We start from the raw sequence: 20,000 nt of genomic DNA on the forward strand, positions 1-20,000 counted from the left end.
CACGTTGTCTGGTACCGTCGCAAAACAACACAAATAAAAACATAATGGAAAATGACTTGTAAGTAAAAAATGTTCAACTTCAAAATTTGAAACTTTCACATAATCAAATCGTAAGTATGATGTATAATAGACCTAATTTGACAGAAAACCATAAAAAGAACAAAATGTTGCAATTTTTTGTGGTTGGGGTACTTTTGTATTATATTAACTAGCATAATTTATGTATGTATGTATGTATGTATGTATGTATCTATCTATCTATCTACGAGGTGCCTTAAATAAATTTCCAGACTTTTTTCATTTGGACACTTTCGTTGATAATACACACATGAAACTCTAGTAGACTTCGAAATAATCTCTTCCGGTTGTAAGGCACTGGTTTACCGTTTCAACAACTGGAAGGCTCCATCGAAATCCTCTTGTGTGAACGTCTTAATGATCCTCGTCACAGGGTCTTTCATCTCCTCAGTTGTCTCATAACGACAGCCTCTAAGGATTTCCTTGAGCTTAGTGAATAACCAAAAGTCACACGGAGCACGATCTAGACTATAGGGAGGGAGAGGAACTGTCTTGATGCCCATCTTGGTTATGGCAGTGTCTTCCTTTTTTGATCTCTGCGCACCCTTCGCGCAAATCTCCGCGAATAATTGTGTGTACAGTTCCCACACTGACAACAGACTTTGCACTTGTCTCCATAGACACACGACGGCCCTTATCCATGGAATCCTTTATTTGGCCAATCAAGTCTGATGTTCTGACTTCCTTAATACTCCCACACATCTTCTCATACTTCATAGACTCCCTGCCTTCCTTGAATCTTTTATGCCATTCAAAAACTGAGGCCCGCATCATGCAAGATGGTCCAAAGGAAAGGCATTCTAAAGCACTCCCTACGTTTCTGCTGCATTTTTGTCTAAATTTAAACGGTATTTTATTGCATATCTTTTTTTTGGTAAAACTTCTTAACGTCCAGAGTCCGTTTTTGAAATACAACAGCAGTGATAATAAGGCTTTCGTAGGATGTATTTCAATTCCTACTGCAGCTGTTCATTTGAACATGAAATCATAAAAATTGGTCAGTCATCTCATAAAATGTATGGCAATAACATAGTGTATGTTTAAGTGTCTACGATAATTTCAAATGCCTGTACAAACAAATTTTGAAATCTTATTAAAGTCACCTCGTATCTGTTTAACTTGGGATAAGAGAAAATACATTATCTTTAAAATTTAGTTTAACATTTAAGGTAAAATCCATTTTCGGATCACTTTACTATTTTAAGGCGGTTAACCAAAAAGAACATCTTGTTCAACCTTTTAGTAGGATGTAAACTAGATTCAACTTGACATAAAACGACAAAAAAATAAAAATGTTGAACTTCTTTGTGCCAGTTGGTGCATTGACCTGACTAATGTTTACACACCTGTTATAGGCTGTCAGATGAGTGACTATTTGAGAATATCAACATGTATGTAGGAGGACCTCGACACTCCCCTGTCGTTGCATAAACAGCCCTCCATGAGGTGGTTAAACAATAAATTTCGCCAAAAAACATAACCAAGGGTCACATGCGGAATCTTCGTGTGGTCAAAGATGGCAAACAAAAAGTCGGTCACAAGTCTGGGCGAGCCCGGGAGATTACGTCAAAGTAAGTGACCACATTCTTGCGAACAATGACGATTGGAATGTCTGCCGAGTGGAAATAGTTCTTTAGGCCAAATAAAAAGAGAAACAGCGAGCAGAGTTAGAGAAGAACGATACACAGACACGAAGGGGTGATAGAAACACAGTCTTCTACACACCACCTCCGTCACGTCAGTCTTTTACTTAAAACTCATATGCACAGAAATAAAACAACGACATATTTTTATAACCAGTTTTGCGTGTTTGCAATTTCACTGACGAGTGTTTAAAGGTAGTTGTTTTTGAAATTGAATAGACTTAAACGAAATTGACGACGAGGCCATCGTCATGACTAATTGAGAGTATTAACATGTAGGAGGACGTCCACATTTCCCTGTAAGAACCGCGAAAACCAAATGTTGTCATCTCTTCTGATCTGAATATACATACGACTTATAAATCTCTGTACAAAAAAGTCTGGAAACTTATTGAATGCCCCTCCTATATCAGAGAAACCAATTTTCGTTCAGATATTACTAATTTGCGCCACTACTTTCGTACATATTACGTTGTTGTTTTTTATTTTTTTTTACACAATGATCACCACTTATCAAGGCCCGGAAGCCACTCAGAGATAAGGGTTATTGCAAGTACATTACGTTAGTGTGGAGATTTGATGAAGTGTTTAATTAAGGGGACGGTTCATAAGGAATTTGTTAACATTGGACTTGAAGACATCCAAGTTGTAGTCCGGAGGGAAGCAGGCAGACGGAACAGAGTTCCACAGGCGTGCAGTTCTAAGAAAGAAGCTTTGTTCATGGAATCCGCGTTTTGATTTAGGCACAGATATAGAGTGGGGGAAAATTTTCACAGTGGATTCAGCTAGATGGGTGTTTTTCGTGAAAGATTGGCGAGGGGGGACCCTACAAAATAATGAAGTCTCCGTCCAATTATCAGTTTGTCAGAATGACAGATTATCATTTGCACGCCCACCTCCACGGTACAACCAGTCGTTATTAGAATAACAGAATACGATTTACGAACATGGACAAAAGCTCCTATCTATCATTTTCGCTTCACTATATCAATAACAAACACCTTTTCGTTACTGGTATTATTGTATCTTACCTGACTTCCATGTTAACCTTTTCGTGCTGCAAATTATGTACACAGACTATTCGTTACCGTTACACATCATTAAAAAAATCGCGGATACACAAAATAAATTCCACTGCCACTCTGAACAAAAGTGGCCCTGGAAGCAATGGTAACTAAGAGCTGACTCATGTCTTTGACAAGAAACAACATCAAAGTATTGCACCTAATTTCATTTGTAATGGCAGTATTGTACCTATTTACTATGCTTCCCTACAGGACAGAGTTAGACACCAGGGTCGTTTTTTAACGTGGAGAAAAGGTACAAAAATAAAGATTGTCTCAGTCGTGAAGGATTTCTCCTCCACCGAAAGAGAACAAGAAAATGAAGTGCAGCATCTGAAGAACAGATGGTATTTATTTGCTCCCCCACTGAGCAAATTAGGCACAAGGCCGTTTTTAATGTGAGGTAAAAACCAGCTCCCCTAAAAGTAGGCAAAAAGGGGGCACTCTGGTTACCAAAAATAATAATTGTCCCAGTATAGAGGGTTTCCCCTCCATTGACTGGTACAAATTATCTTAAGTGCAGCATCTGAAGAACAGATGGTATTTATTTGCTCCCCCACTGAGCAAATTAGGCACAAGGCCGTTTTTAATGTGAGGTAAAAACCAGCTCCCCTAAAAGTAGGCAAAAAGGGGGCACTCTGGTTACCAAAAATAATAATTGTCCCAGTATAGAGGGTTTCCCCTCCATTGACTGGTACAAATTATCTTAAGTGCAGCATCTGAAGAACAGATGGTATTTATTTGATCCCCCACTGAGCAAATTAGGCACAAGGCCGTTTTTAATGTGAGGTAAAAACCAGCTCCCCTAAAAGGGGCCACTCTGGTTACCAAAAATAATAATTGTCCCAGTATAGAGGGTTTCCCCTCCATTGACTGGTACAAATTATCTTAAGTGCAGCATCTGCCGGAACAGATGGTATTTATTTGCTCCCCCACTGAGCAAATTAGGCACAAGGCCGTTTTTAATGTGAGGTAAAAACCAGCTCCCCTAAAAGTAGGCAAAAAGGGGGCACTCTGGTTACCAAAAATAATAATTGTCCCAGTATAGAGGGTTTCCCCTCCATTGACTGGTACAAATTATCTTAAGTGCAGTATCTGCCGGAACAGATGGTATTTATTTGCTCCCCCACCGAGCAAATTAGGCACAAGGCCGATTTTTAATGTGAGGAGTGAAGGGAGGGGGAAGGGAAAAAGGGGACCAGCTCCCGAGAGGTGGGAAATGGGAGCTGGTTAAAGGTCAGGCATGTGGGGTTGCCCCCACATCTGGTCTTTGCTAGTCATAGCTAGTCATAGCTTGCAGTATCTGCCGGAACAGATGGTATTTATTTGCTCCCCCACCGAGCAAATTAGGCACAAGGCCGATTTTTAATGTGAGGAGTGAAGGGAGGGGGAAGGGAAAAAGGAGACCAGCTCCCGAGAGGTGGGAAATGGGAGCTGGTTAATGGTCAGGCATGTGGGGTTGCCCCCACATCTGGTCTTTGCTAGTCATAGCTTGCAGTATCTGCCGGAACAGATGGTATTTATTTGCTCCCCCACTGAGCAAATTAGGCACAAGGCCGTTTTTAATGTGAGGTAAAAACCAGCTCCCCTAAAAGTAGGCAAAAAGGGGGCACTCTGGTTACCAAAAATAATAATTGTCCCAGTATAGAGGGTTTCCCCTCCATTGACTGGTACAAACCATCTTAAGTGTAGTATCTGCCGGAACAGATGGTATTTATTTGCTCCCCCACTGAGCAAATTAGGCACAAGGCCGTTTTTAATGTGAGGTAAAAACCAGCTCCCCTAAATTAGGCAAAAAAGGGGGGCACTCTGGTTACCAAAAATAATAATTGTCCCAGTATAGAGGGTTTCCCCTCCATTGACTGGTACAAACCATCTTAAGTGTAGTATCTGCCGGAACAGATACTACACTTTGATCTTGGCCAAATGGCCAAGAATGCAAATGATCAAGCCGGTTACATGAAGTGACGTCACGGCAAAGATAAAAGGATACAGGTGTTCGGGACGTAAGAACTGTGAAAACCTAACGTTATTATCTCCCCTGACCTGGATATACGTACAACTGGAGACCGCTTGTGAACTTAATATTCCTATGAGATTTCCTCCTTTAGAGGAATCTGATAAAACCCGTCTAGGGTGAATGTCGCTAACTGGCTGGCTGGCAATCTCTCTCTCTCTCTCTCTCTCTCTCTCTCTCTCAGACGTGATGTTGCTAGCCTTCGTCTTGCGTACAAATACTTTTATGACATATGTTCTTCAGAATTGTCTGATCCACTCCCTGCTTTAATTGGCCCACTTCGCTGAAATTAAAAAGTGTGCAATGTTTTTAAATGCCCGGGCAAAGCCAGATAGATCTGCTAAAAAGAATGGTTTCTAATTTCAAAACGAAATTGTCACTCAAATCGGAACTTATCATTATTGAACATCTTCTGAAATATCACTGAGTGATGTGCCCTTTTTAAAATGGTCAAACACTACATCTGTATGGTAACAATGCACCAAAACATTCAACGTGTCATACAATGCCCTCAAGTGTAAGAATATAAACGAAAAGGACGAAAATGTACAAAAAGAAGGGAAATAGGTTTATCAGCAGAACAATAGAGAGGAAGTTTTTCACCAAGGCACATAAAGCTGAATATTACTGTTAATCAAGGTTTGGCCAACTTAAGACCAGGTATATTTAGTCTACGGGATTTTTACTACCGATGAACGATAGCTGTGACTGAGCGTTTGGAGAACCTTTTTTAATACGAGGGTCGCTCCAAAGGTAAAGTTTTAAAAAGTTAAAGAGCTACGAAGAGGTGAGTAGTACCTTTAAGACGAGTTACCTTTTGTGTTCCAGATGTTATTTTTCTACATAGTCACCACCATTCTTAATGAACGTTTCCGTGCGTGTGCGTGATGCTGCCAAGCTAATCAAAAACTCGATTCCAAACAAGCAACTGGTCCTGATTATAATTCCTATTATAGTGCAAAAAAAGCTTCAACCAGAACTAGCTCCCATACTTACAAAACGTTGTCTTAAAGAGAATTGCTTCCCAACACCCTGGAAAACCTCGTCAGTATACTCTGTATTTAAGAATTCAGGCGATCGGCCAATGCTCGTCTGCACTCCAATCTATGCCCCCCTCGCTAAACTTTCATGAGAAACCCTCGTCTATCTGAAAGCACTATCAATAATTTCCCCAACACTTTATCTGTGCTTAAACCTAAAGTAAATTTTTTTTTTTTTTTTTTTTTTTTTTTTTTTTTTTACATAGGCATCACCACATTATCAAGGCCCAGAGGCCACTCAAGGATAAGGGTTAAAGAGTGTACAGTAGAAATTGGACAATATAGTAATCATTAGTAATGAAAATTTGGTAAATTTGATAACTTATATGGAACGGCTCATCAAGAACTTATTTACTTTAGACTTGAACACAACCATATTGTAGTCAGCCGGAAAGCAGGAAAACGGAAGACAATTCCACAGGCGTGCAGTTCTAAGAAAGAAGCTTTGTTCATGGAATCTACGTTTAGGTTTAGGCACAGATAAAGAGTGGGGGAAATTATTGATAGTGTTTACAGCTAGACGAGTGTTTCTTGTGAAAGTTTGGCGAGGGGGGACCATAGATTGAAGCTCAGTTGAACACTTTCCATGAAAATAACGATACATCAGAGACAAACTCGCAACATCTCTTCTGTGAGATAGAGGTTGCAAGGAGGAGAAAAGGACATCTCCTACGAGGCTACGAAGTCTATTTTGAACTCTATCAAGGCAGGACAAGTCCTTTCTAGCAGCTCCTGCCCAGATGTGGCAACAGTATTCCATCCTTGGACGTACCTGGCTCTTATATAGATAGAGAATAGCATCAGCAGTGAGATATCTACCGGATCGATAGAAAGATCCCACCATTTTTCCAGCGGCCTTGGCAACAGATTTGATATACGTGTTCCATTTAAGATCAGGAGTAATGGTCAAGCCCAGAAGCTTGTCAAAACTTGAGGCCTCCTGAAGACGAGAGCCATTCATTTCAATTGATGACAAATGTGGATTAGAATGTTGATGATGTAAAGAGAGAAGCTTGGTTTTAGATGCATTAAAAGTAACCAGCCACTCCTTTCCCCATTGTACTATGTGCTCAAGATCAGAGGATTCCATGAACAAAGTTTCTTTCTTAGAACTGCGCACCAGTGGAACTCTCTTCCACTGGCCTGCTTTCCCGCTAACTATAATATGGTCGTCTTCAAGTCCAACGTAAACAAGTTCTTGATGAGCCGTTCCTCTCAAGAAATTCAATTAACCAAATTTCCATTTTTAACAATTACTACGACATTGTCCCATTACCTACTGCACGCTTATTAACCCTTATTATTTTTTTTTACATGGTAGACACCACTTATCAAGGCCCGGAAGCCACTCGGGGATAAAGGTTATTCCATGTACAGTAATCAATGGGATAATATCGAAGTAATCATTAGTAATGGAGATTTGATAAAGTGTCTTACTTAAGGGGACGATTCATCAAGAATTTGTTTATGTTGGACTTGAAGACATCAAGTTGTAGTCAGGTGGGAAACCGGCAAATTGAAGAGAGTTCCACAGACGTGCACTTTTAAGAGGGAAGCTTTATTCGTGGAATCTACGTTTTGATTTAGGCAGAGATAACGAGTGGGGAAAGTTATTGACAGTGTTTTTTTGTTTTCTTTTTACACAGGCAACACCACATTATTAAGGCCAAGAAGCCACTCAAGGATAAGGGTTAAAGAGTGTACAGTAGAATTGGACAATATAGTAATCATTAGTAATGAAAATTCGGTAAATTTGTTAACTTATATAGAACGGCTCATCAAGAACTTATTTACGTTGGACTTGAAGACAACCATATTGTAGTCAGCCGGAAAGCAGGAAAACGGAAGACAATTCCACAGCCGTAGAATTCTAAGAAAGAAACTTTGTTCATGGAATCTACGTTTAGGTTTAGGCACAGATAAAGAGTATGGGGAATTATTGATAGTGTTTTCAGCTAGACGAGTGTTTCTTGTGAAAGTTTGGCGAGGGGGGACCATAGACTGAAGCTCAGTCGAACACTTTCCATGAAAATAACGATACATCAGAGACAAACTCGCAACATCTCTTCTGTGAGGTAGAGGTTGCAGGGAAGAGAAAAGTACATCTTCTACGAGGCTACGAAGTCTATTTTGAACTCTACCAAGGCAGGATAAGTCCTTTCTAGCAGCTCCTGCCAGATGTGGCAACAGTATTCCATCCTTGGACGTACCTGGCTCTTATATAGATAGAGAATTGCATCAGCAATGAGATATCTACTGGATCGATAGAAAGTTCCCACCATTTTTCCAGTGGCCTTGGCAACAGATTTGATGTACGTGTTCCATTTAAGATCAGGAGTAATGGTCAAGCCCAGAAGCTTGTCAAAACTTGAGGCCTCCCCAAAACGAGAGCCATTCATTTCAATTGATGCTAGATGTGGATCAGAATGTTGATGATGTAAAGAGAGAAGCTTGGTTTTAGATGCATTAAAAGTAACCAGCCACTCCTTTCCCCATTGTACCATGTGTTCAAAATCAGAGGCGAGAGAATCGGAGAGAACTTGGTCGTTTACTGTCTTAGATGTGCTACCATAAATGGTAGTGTCGTCAGCATAAATGTCTACAAATGATGTAATGATGTTATCATTAATATAGATCAGGAAAAAAGTTGTGCCCAGGATGGACCCCAGAGGGACACCAGCATTAATACTGTGAGCTTCTGATTTTTGCCCCTCAACTACTACTCTTATGAACCTATCAGAAAGAAATGATTTAATAATTGAGAAGACATTTCCAGCTATACCATAGCTAGAGATCTTGGGAAGTAAACCTTTATGCCATACCCTATCAAAGGCCTTATATATATCAAGAGCAATTGGCCTAGAAAGGTTGCCTCCGTCAAGAGATTTGCTAATCCTATAAGATATAACTGTAAGCACATCTGCTGTAGATCTAGCAGAATTGAAACCATATTGAGTATCACTAAGAAGGTTATTTTTGGTTTCAGCTAGACGGGTGTTTTTCGTGAAAGATTGGCGAGGGGGGACCAAAGATTGGACCTCAGACGAGCACTTGCTATGGAAATAACGATAAAACAAAGACAGGCTCGCAACGTCTCTTCTATGGGAGAGAGGTTGCAAGAAAGAGAACAGGACATTCCCCACTAAGACATGAAGTATGTTTTGTACTCTGTCAAGGCAGGATAGGCTGCTTTTAGCAGCTCCTGCCCAGATATGGCAGCATTACTCCATCCTTGGACGTACTTGGCTTTTATATAGATAGAAAATTGCATCAGCAGTGAGATATCTTCTGGAGCGGTAGAAGGATCCTACCATTTTCCCAGCGACCTTGGCAACAAACTTGATGTACGTGTTCCATTTCAGATCAGGACTAAAGGTCAATCCCAGAAGCTTGTCAAAACATGGAGCCTCCCCAAGACATCCATTTCAATTGATGCCAGATTGGGAACATAGCGTTGATGATGTAAAGATAGGAGCTTGGTTTTAGATGTGTTAAATTTAACCAGCCACATCTTCCCTCACTGTACCACGCGCTCAAGTTCAGAGGACAGAGAATCAGGGATAACTTTGTCATTTACGGCCTTTGATGTGTTGCCATAGATGGTCGTGTTATCAGCATAGATGTCAATGAATCTTCATGAATGAATCGAGTTGCCTCTAAGCCTTGATAAGTGGTGACTCCTTTCTAAATAAAATCAAATCTTGGTTTTAGGTCATATTTTCATGACTTCAAAACTTCGATTATTAATACGTGTAGCATTTAGATCATTAGAAGAGACGTTGCTACTCTCTGCTCTGTCGTTATTCTCATGGCAACTGCTTGACGGAGCTTCAATCTATGGTACCCCTCTTGAAAAAGATTCACATCAAACACTCGCCTAGCTACAACCATTGTCAACAATTTCCCCAAGTCCCTCTGTGTGCCTAAATCTAAACGAAAATGCAATCAATAAAGTTTATCAACTAGAACCGCCCGCCTGTGGAACTATGTTCGGTGGCCTTGATTTTCTGTTTACTTCAACATCGTCGTCTTCAAGTCTAATATAAACAAGTTCTTGTTGATAGTTAACCTTAAATAATCAATTTCAATCTAATTTTCACTATAGCTGACTGCGTTATTATCACGATCACGACTTTACACATAGTAATCATTGTCCTCGAGTTGTTTTCAGGCCATGATAAATGTTTTCTAATTCGTAAAATAAAATAATAATAAAATTGCAACGTTGTGACCCTTTGAGCTGTGATCATAGCGTAGTATCATTGTTAACTGTGGCAAGCAGGGCCAAGGATCAAAACATTATTATTATTATTATTATTATTATTATTATTATTATTATTATTATTATTAATTGATTCGAGCGATGGCTGGTCGCTGGATGATTAGAAAATAAACAATTAAATTGAGACAAAATGATTGATATATATTTTTTTTTTTTTTTTATTTTTATTCAATTTTCACCCCAAACAAGGCACAGTGCCACTTTGAAGCAGGGGGCTACTATTAGGGAATTAATTAGCGGGGTCATTATGAAGGGAGAAGAGTAGAAAGATGTTTGTTAACATTACACTTGAACTTCTGCATATCATTGCAGTTGGGAAAGCAGAATCCCGGAAGGGAGTTCCAAAGACCCGCAGTTCTGGGGAAGAAACTATTGGAGTAAAAGGCTTTCTTGCACCTAGGGATCTCCACTGTAAAGGGATGAGACTTAGTAGCTTGTCGGGTTTGTCGGGGGTAGTTACGTCGGGGAGGTACAAGTGTTTGCAGTTCGTCAGAGCATTCACCATTAAAGTATTTGTAGAACAGGCAGAGGGATGCAACATCTCGTCGATGGGACAGAGGTTGAAGCCCAGATGACAGTTCAGGACCTATCAGGTTTGCGACTCTTTTTTGAACCCTGTCCAGGAGCGAGAGACAAGCAGCAGATGCACCAGCCCAGATGTGACAACAGTACTCCATACATGGGCGAATGGTTGCCTTATAGAGGTATAGGATACTGGCAGGCGTAAGTAGTTTTCTAGCACGGTAGAGGGAGCCAACCTTCCTTGCAGCAGCCTTGGCAATGCTCTCAATGTATCTATTCCAGTTCATATTCCCTGTAAACGTGAGGCCGAGGAGTTTAAAAGAAGTACTTTCAGGCAATGTGTTCTTGGCCATTGCTATTGGTGGTAGAGAAGGTTTCTTGTAGTTATTGAAGGAAACAAGCTTAGTCTTAGCAGCATTGAATGAGACCAACCATTTTTGTCCCCATTCCACTACGGATAATATCACAAAACCAATGTGAAAATAGAAAATAGATGTAAATATTATTTTGGTTTGCATAAACAAATAACTAGATTGGGGGCATCAACTGTTGGCCTGAAGGACTTAATGCCACGTGATGAAATGTAGATTTTGGGAGAGTCTAGGCAATCGTTAGCTGGACATCAGAGAAAACGGACAGTTCAAAATGACGCAGGGAGCGGCGTCATTTCAGGCAGCCAAGATGTGAGAACGTGTAATCTCTGAAAATGCCGTCCGGATCATGAAAATAAATGTTCGTAAATAATCCAGGTATGTGTTGTGTTATTTACATCTGTTAAAAAGAACTGTTTGTCTACAACTGTTTCGATACGTCCACGTCAATCGTTTCCTGTTAGAACTGTTGCATAACTGTTAATGTATACACACTAGATAATCAGCTAAATGATATTACGTATACACATACACGCATTTACACGTGCACGAATATACAGAAAAAGATAAACCCAACTATTCAACGTGTACGTCGTAATAGAATATATTCATACACACAACGTAACAAAACGTATTACTTGGACTGAATAGTGAAAATAGTTGAATACACCTTAAGGGAGTTGTATCGTCCGAAATGTTGTGAAAAAAAACAACGAAGATGAGAATAATAGTCCAAGTAACACAAGCAATAATTATTAATCCTCATCTCAAAATATACGTTCATCATCTCTTCTCTATATAAATAAAATGAACTCATTTTTTCTCGTCTGATTTTGATATTAATAGGATTAAAAATCAAGATATTTCATGCAAATATAATATGCACAAACGGCAGAACAATATCTGAGGTGTGTTATAGGCTTATTATTTCTCAAATTCCTCGATAATCTTAGATTTCTATACTTTTTCTGCTGAGAAGTCACGGCCAAAATCGGTTAAGATCAATGGAAGTGGTAAAATATTTTCTCTCTAATAAATTCCTCCTCCCCCTGCCACCACTTAACACCGTTTGGGGATCGTTCACAAGGAACAGTTGAGAAGAGAACACCGGTTCGGCTTCGTAGTTCTTTCATGTGAAGTTATTTAAAATCACTAAACTAAGCTGCAGTGCTCTGTGGCGTAGTGGTTAGCGTGCTGGACACTTCACATTATATTTCCACGTTCGCGCCGACCTACCGTAGTCGTTTTTTTTTTTTTTTTTTTTTTTCCTAAACAACTGGAATGGACTTTTCTTGGTGGCCGAACTGTTAACGTTGCAGATGTTTTTTTTTTTTCACACTTTATTTTCCTACTTTTACTCATGACTCCGGGTTTGATCCTTCCTACTTACCTACCATAACATTTTTTAAAACTCCCCCCCGTCCCGGAAACAAACACTCGGGCAACGCCGGGTACCCCCGCTAGTATAATATAAAAGCGAAAGTGTGTATGTATGTGTGTGTGTGTGCATGGGAGGGGGTCACTAATTCTCACAACTTTTTATGTCCTCCCTAGATTATAATATCTCCGATTTACGAAACGACTTTTATCTTACAAAATTCGCGCTGCGCTGTGATTTCATTTCTCTATGGTGTGATGTTTGACATAAAAAAACACACGTTGTCGTTCGTTTAACCTTCTTTTTTTAAACGCTTGATTTTAACCTTTCTCACTTTTATGCCTACTTCGTGGTAATGTGTCACACATTTTTTTTCGCCTTAGCCTCAAGGCTTCGGGTTCGAGTCTACGTCTCTACCAAATTTTTTTTCCTTTTACACCTACAAACACCTGGGCAAAGCCGGGCACCCCGCTAGTTAATAATAAAACACTTATTAACCAAATTTAACATCGTGAAGCACAGTTATCATAAGATTATAGAAGAATCTGATGAAAATCTCCAGATTTCTTGCAATGGCTACTATGAAGAAATTGCAAGACCGGTCGATGATTAAAATGTTAATGGAAAGGGATGCTGGGTGTCAGCCATGTTGATGGATCACCAGTCCATCATGCGATGAGGAGATGATTTCCATTTATGCATCGTTTAGATATTCATATCAGCTTCTAGAAAAGATTGAGGTGAAATTTGTTGGCTGCGATGGACTCAAGTTTCGTAAGGATATTTTCTACTTTCTATTTTCTTTATGGAAATTGTTCCAGACAAGACCTGAATGATGCCATCTGATGTAAGGAAATGAAGAAAATTATAGCACATATGATTATCGGAAAAAGTCTTGAAAACAAACAAACAAACAAACAAACAAAAAACAGTGGCTTTAAGTAGGAGGGGAACAGCCTGCAAGAAGTAGGTGAGTTTATAAAAACGTGTGATATACATAGCGTGTAAAGTCTAGTTGTATGATGTGTGTGTGTATGGTTGTCCGAGAACCAACACGTTGTGTGCTCAGTCACAAAATGGACAAAAAAACATAAGAAAAGGAGTTCAACTCGTTTTTTTTGTTTTACAACATTTATTTCCTCATTCTTTCGAGCGTCACTCATGCCTCTCACAAGTTCTCGAACGTTATCTCCGTGTCTAACGTGATCTCCTTTTTAAAGTCTTTAATTTTCGATACCGTTGACGTCATTTTTCATGCATTTGCATATGCGCGTCCACGCTATAATAATAATAATAATAATAATAATAATAATAATAATAATAATAATAATAATCATTCAGGCATTGTTTCGGGAGTGCTCTATATAACAAGTAACACGCAAATAGACTCAAATGTGAAGGATTCTGGACTTTTCACAATTGTCTAACGGAATACATAATTTGACCAAGAAATATGTGAGCAGATATCGGTTAAAAGATTGAAACAATAGACAAAGAGAATATTAAATATTCTAATAGGAAAATAAGGTTTTTATAAATAAAATCGTCACAGAGAAAAAAATCAGTCGGTAAGAGAGAGAGAGAGAGAGAGAGAGAGAGAGATAGAGAGAGAGAGAGACGGCACGCGTCACAATTTCTTCATTGCCCAACACCCGACAACTACCCACACAGCGCCTTTCAGAAACGCCATGTGTGTAATAGACTCTATAGTCGACTTCCGCCGTATGAGATTCTAGTAACTAAGTTTTATATATATATATATATATATATATATATATATATATATATATATATATATATAACTAAGTTATGTATACATACATACATATATATATATATATATATATATATATATATATATATATATATATATATATATATTAGTAGGAATACTTGACATTGCCCGGGATTGAATTATTATTGTCATCGAAATCGGTGAAATCGACCATCAACAGCTGTATTACAAATCCTAAACCCTAACCGTAACACATGTAAATAAATCGAAATAAATCGATATAAATCGATATATCTGATCGAATATTTGGTTTCAAATCAGATCATTCCTATGGTGATTTTAAAAGGCTAGAATGGTATGAAGATTAAAAACATTCAGTTTTTATCCTTGTGTAGTGGGGTTGTATACATTTATGATTTATTGATGGTTTGTTTTTTTACGGCATATCAACCCTTTTCATGTCATTTAATGCCGAATTATTTTGTTACACGGCATAATCACGTTTGACATGCAGATTAACGAAGTTAAGCAACGGTTAACCTGGCCAGTACCAAATGGGTGACCATTTTGGAACTTCAAGGTGCTATATCTGCTCTCCGCTTATCTCGGCACTGTTTCCAGTTGTCCTCTCGTTGCCAATGGACTCAACCAGTGTTGATTCAGGAAAGCTGCAGTTAGGGGATTGTGCAATACTTGCCACACAATTACACGTGCACCTGCCCCTACAGAGGGTATCCTTTGTCTTTCAAGAATGAACGGAGATAATGAGTTATTTTGGAAAAGGTTCTTTATATCTTTAAATATTTTTTTGTAGAGTTTGGTTTGGTTGTTTTGTTTTACGGCATATCAACCCTTTTACAGATTATGCATGTTGCATGCAGTTATTTTGTAGAAGTCTTTTATTCTTCAAGCTTTTTGTATCTTCAGTCACTTGTTTGTAGTGTTTGGTTTGGTCGTTTTGTAGTGGATTTTGTTGTTTTTGTTCCCTGCCCTGCAGAACATGAATGAGTTTTGCAATGGGAGAGGGAAAAGGGTGGTAGTAGTAATATTTGGTAGATTAGGTAGGTTAGGAAACCAGTCGGGAAGTGGCGGAGGGAGGGAGGGAGACAGAGAGAGGGGGAATGAGAGAGGGAGAGAGAGAGCGAGAGGGAGAGAGAGAGAGAGGGAGAGAGAGAGAGAGAGGGAGAGAGAAAGGGAGAAAGGGAAAAAAGAAAAAGGAGGAGATGGGTTGTTGTTTTTGGTTTTGGTTTTGCAGAACATAATTGGCTGGTTACCTTTAATGCATCCAAAACCAAACTCCTATCCTTACATCATCAACGCTCTGATCCCCATCTGGCATCAATTGTGATGGATGGTTCTCGTCTGGGTGAGGCCCCGTGTTTTGACAAGCTTCTGGGTTTGACCTTTACTCCTGATCTGAAATGGAACACGTACATCAAGTCTGTTGCCATGGTCGCTGGAAAGATGGTGGGATCCTTCTACCGCTCCAGAAGATATCTCACTACTGATGCAATTCTCTATCTATATAAAAGCCAAGTACGTCCAAGGATGGAATACTGTTGCCATATCTGGGCAGGAGCTGCTAAAAACAGCCTATCCTGCCTTGACAGAGTACAAAATAGACTTCGTGGCTTAGTGGGAGATCCCCTTTTCTCTACCCTGCAACCTCTCTCCCACAGAAGAGACGTTGCGAGCCTATCCTTGTTTTATCGTTATTTCCATGGCAGGTGCTCATCTGAACTCCAATCTCTGGTCCCCCCCCTCGCCAATCTTTCACGAAAAACACCCGTCTAGCTGAATCCACTGTGAAAAATTTCCCCCACTCTATATCTGTGCCTAAATCAAAACGCGGATTACATGAACAAAGCTTCTTTCTTAGAACTGCACGCCTGTGGAACTCTGTTCCGTCTGCCTGCTTCCCTCCGGACTACAACTTGGATGTCTTCAAGTCCAATGTTAACAAATTCCTAATGAACCGCCCCCTTAAGTAAACACTTCATCAAATCTCCACACTAACGTAATGTACTTGCAATAACTCTTATCCCTGAGTGGCTTCCGGGCCTTGATAAGTGGTGATCACTGTGTAAAAAAAAAAAAGTTTTGCAAAAAACGGGATAGAAAAAAAACATCAATGTTAGGTGCGTTTTATCTCTGGAGGCCAAGATCTTCAGACAGCCTGATCTGGTAGCACCAGATATATTTAGGAGATGTTATTATCGTCTGTGGAATGATTGTATGCGAATGTATATATATATATATAATTGTAATTCAGTCATATGATGCTTGTATGTACGTGTGATCGTCTATCGAAAGTTTGTTGTGTATGTATAGACATTTTAATACAGTTCCCGCCAAGACAAATATACAAAAATACATTTACAACACAGAGAATGAATAACACTTATTTGAAGTTTAAACATCTGGCAAATCGGGAAACAAATCTGATCTATCTTGGCCTTTGACGGAAAACTATGATGAAATTTTCCCCCAAGAACGACAAGGCCTCGAGTTTTATTTTCGGCAACTTCTTATTCCAGAGTTTTTTTTTTTCTTGGAAAGTTGCACGCTGATTTTGACTATCGCCATTTTTGACTTCCTCCGCTCGGAGCCATCACGATCTGTTGACCGTCTCTCATTCCAACTCCGACTAACTATTTTCTGTAACTCCTCTCTTCGACAACCCAAGTTTAACTCATTCCCGCGCATCTCAAAAAGATCATCTCCCCTTCTAAATGACGTCATTAGTATACATCACCATGATAATCACCTGATGGTTTTACATGTCATTATTTCTAAGATGTTAACTAAATTGTTATGATAACATTTTTTAAATTAACACAAATGACAACTCCTTGAGGGGAGTGACAATGTAGTGGCACTTACAGCATATAGTGCCACAAGATTTTTAAAAAGGAAATTTAGAGAGATAGGAAAACAAAAAATGTTAATATTTTCAGAGCCCAATTTTATTTCCCCTTCTAAATGACGTCATTAATATACGTCACAAAGATAATCACTCGATGTTTTTGCATGTCATTATTTCTAAGATTCCAATTAAATTATTATGATAACATTTTTAAGTTAACATTCCTAAATTAATGTAAATAAATATATTTATTAATCGGAAACATATTTTAGCTGACAAAAATAACCATAATAATCGTCGACCAGCAGACTTTTCGGCGTTGTCCGGTCAATATTTAACAATCTAAATGGTACTTGTAAATTTGTAAATATTTGCTCCGTTTGTGACGAGGATGTGTGAAAGCGCTCAAGAATTGTTTGTTAATATCTAAGTTGGGCCTACCTACGACGAAAATGAGTTCGTCCAAGTGCTTTAAAAATGTCAATACTAGAGTCACTCGGACAGTAATTGCAGAGGTTGCTCTGGTGTTGTGTTAAGTTATTGCGTTCGGAATCGTGTCGAATCGTCGGAGATGTTCGGGTTCGAATTGACGGTGTTTTTCGGGATCGTGTCATGTCGAATCAACGGAGGTGTCGTTGTTCGAATTGATGGAGTTGTTCGAGATCGTGTTAGCTCTCGTAGACGAAACTTTTCGGGACCGTACGACTGCGTGTGATAACAATGTTTCTATTCTCTCTTCCCTCGTGAAGCAATACTTTTACCTACGTTTCTCGAAAAAGAATTAATCTGTCCTTGGAGCATTTGTAAAATCTACTTCACGCTTAAAGAACAAAACCGAAGTGATCTACTTAAAGTAGATAAGCGATGTACACACACACACACACACACACACACACACACACACACACACACACACACACACACACACACACACATATATTGTTTGATTGATTTATTGATTGGTTTTATTTGCATTTTATCGATCTTAAAAGCAGTCGGTTTGGTTTAATGGTCGGAGATATTTCAAAAACATGTTTTTATGATATATTTGTCCCACTTATCAACATGATCTGCGTTTATGGGAGATCAACGATAAAATAAAAAAAAAATGGGGGAAAATAAAAAAAAAACACGAAACAACAAAAGAAAGAAGAAAAAAGCAAAAAGAAAAAGAAATAAAGACAGAAAAAAAAGAAAAAAAACGAAAACGAAATAACGAAGAACAAGACAGAAAATAAAGCGTTAGAAAAAAATAAGTAAAAACTGTGAAAAAAAGAAATTACAATTAACAAAAGAGTCAGAAAAAGCGAAGAAACGTGTAATCTTCTACAATATAAATATTACCTGTACGTTTACATGTATGTATGTATGTATGTTATAGTCATCAGGTCATGTCATATGCTACTGGTACCATGTAACCCAGTACTACCTGCCTCATCGTCGGGTCACCGGCGACTAAACTGGTTCCCCCACCAGACTTGTTTGGTTAGGAGGGTGGCTAGTTTCCCTGAAGAATTAAAAACAAGACTTTCCAAAGGGCGAATGAACCCTTTTTTGTGGTCAACGGCCAACTAGCACCGTGTGTGTTTGTGTGCATGTATGTGTGTGCCGGAGTGGAGAGGACTCCCGTAAGCCGTGGTGAAGGCAACCTTTCTAGGTTTTAAAAAACCATAAAGCGGGAGACCAGTACCCGCATTAAGCTGGTTTGCAGTTTAACTTGTTGCTGGCTATCTTGCTCTTGCTTGTTGGTGGATCTCAACATCTTCAACCGAGAGAGAGACTTAGCTGCCGTACAAAGCTAAGACCCTGTAACATCATCTTTGTATAGATACTCCCTCAGGCATTTGTCTATAAAATTGGTCCTGTGGCGATGGAAGTCATTTTCGGGCTCATGGACTTTAAGTGTCTAAGGGAGTGGCACTCGTCTGACAAGAAGTTGCAATCATCATGTATGCATGTATGCATGTATATCGGCCTAAAACTTTCGACAGAAGCAACAGATTTTCACAAACTCGGTATCAGCTTGAAGCTCGACCCTTCGAACGACAAATATCGAAAAAATAGCTAAAAATATATATTCCTTCACCCTCAACTGGGCATTTTTCTACAAGGAGGGGTCGCTTTTTTTCCACCGATATTTTCGAAAGTCATCCTCTCTTTTCTCTTTCGCGGGTTCGAATCTGCCTGCCTACTACCACTTTTATTTTGCTCCACATACACCTCCAAACACCCGGGCAACGCCGGGTACTCAGGCTAATATGTAATAAAATGTACTTAGTTTTACACTTTACTGCTGGTTCATGCTTGGTTTCATCCGAACATTAGACATTTATGGTAAAATTTGGTAACAGGATAAAACGTAGTAAGGAGATGAAAATTATCTTCCCATAATTTTTATTTATTCACAAAAAATACAGTAAAACTCCTTTAATTTGAAGTTCATCTAAAGTTGGACTTCCTCTCATTTGGACTTTTTACTTTAGTGACAACTATGTTTTGCAAGCAATGTCACTCCGAAGAGATATAATCATAAAAAAGCCGTTCTTAAATCACTTAATGCAAATGATGTTAAAATGTGGCTGCAACAAGATGAAGAAACTACTGATCAATATCCTGAAGGCAGTAATGGTGATGAAAATAGCGACAGCTCCCATTCTCTTGACCCTAATGTAAATAACCAAGAACACTCTGATGAAGCAATATCATGGGATGATCCAGAAAAGTCTGTGGAGAAAAGAGTCCTTACTTTAGTGACAACTATGTTTTGCAAGCAATGTCATTCAAAAGAGATATAATCATAAAAAAGCTACAGAACCAAAAAATTGTATATTTTCGTGATCGCTTACGGAATACAATGGCAGCGCCCGAGAGCTCAATCGATGAAAATAGAAACTGCAATGAGACTCATTCAATGAATAAAATAAAAAACTGTATTTTACATAAATGTATGATTTCTGTAGATGATAACTTAGGTAATAAATACCTAACAAGTAAGAGTAGAATT

At 38.9% G+C, this 20,000-nt stretch overlaps 1 protein-coding gene and 1 pseudogene across 2 annotated transcripts in view; both read right to left on the reverse strand.

Annotated features, from left to right (window-relative positions):
• Positions 1-20,000, reverse strand: part of LOC145269875 (carboxypeptidase D-like) — a 1,225,495-nt gene that overhangs the window by 382,126 nt on the left and 823,369 nt on the right. The gene's annotated exons all lie outside the window — the stretch shown is intronic.
• Positions 4,580-4,727, reverse strand: LOC145269961 (U2 spliceosomal RNA; annotated as a pseudogene).

Source organism: Euprymna scolopes, chromosome 45, assembly GCF_053919585.1.
Source record: "Euprymna scolopes isolate OS-2025 chromosome 45, ASM5391958v1, whole genome shotgun sequence".
Classification (NCBI taxonomy): Eukaryota; Metazoa; Mollusca; class Cephalopoda; order Sepiida; family Sepiolidae; genus Euprymna; species Euprymna scolopes.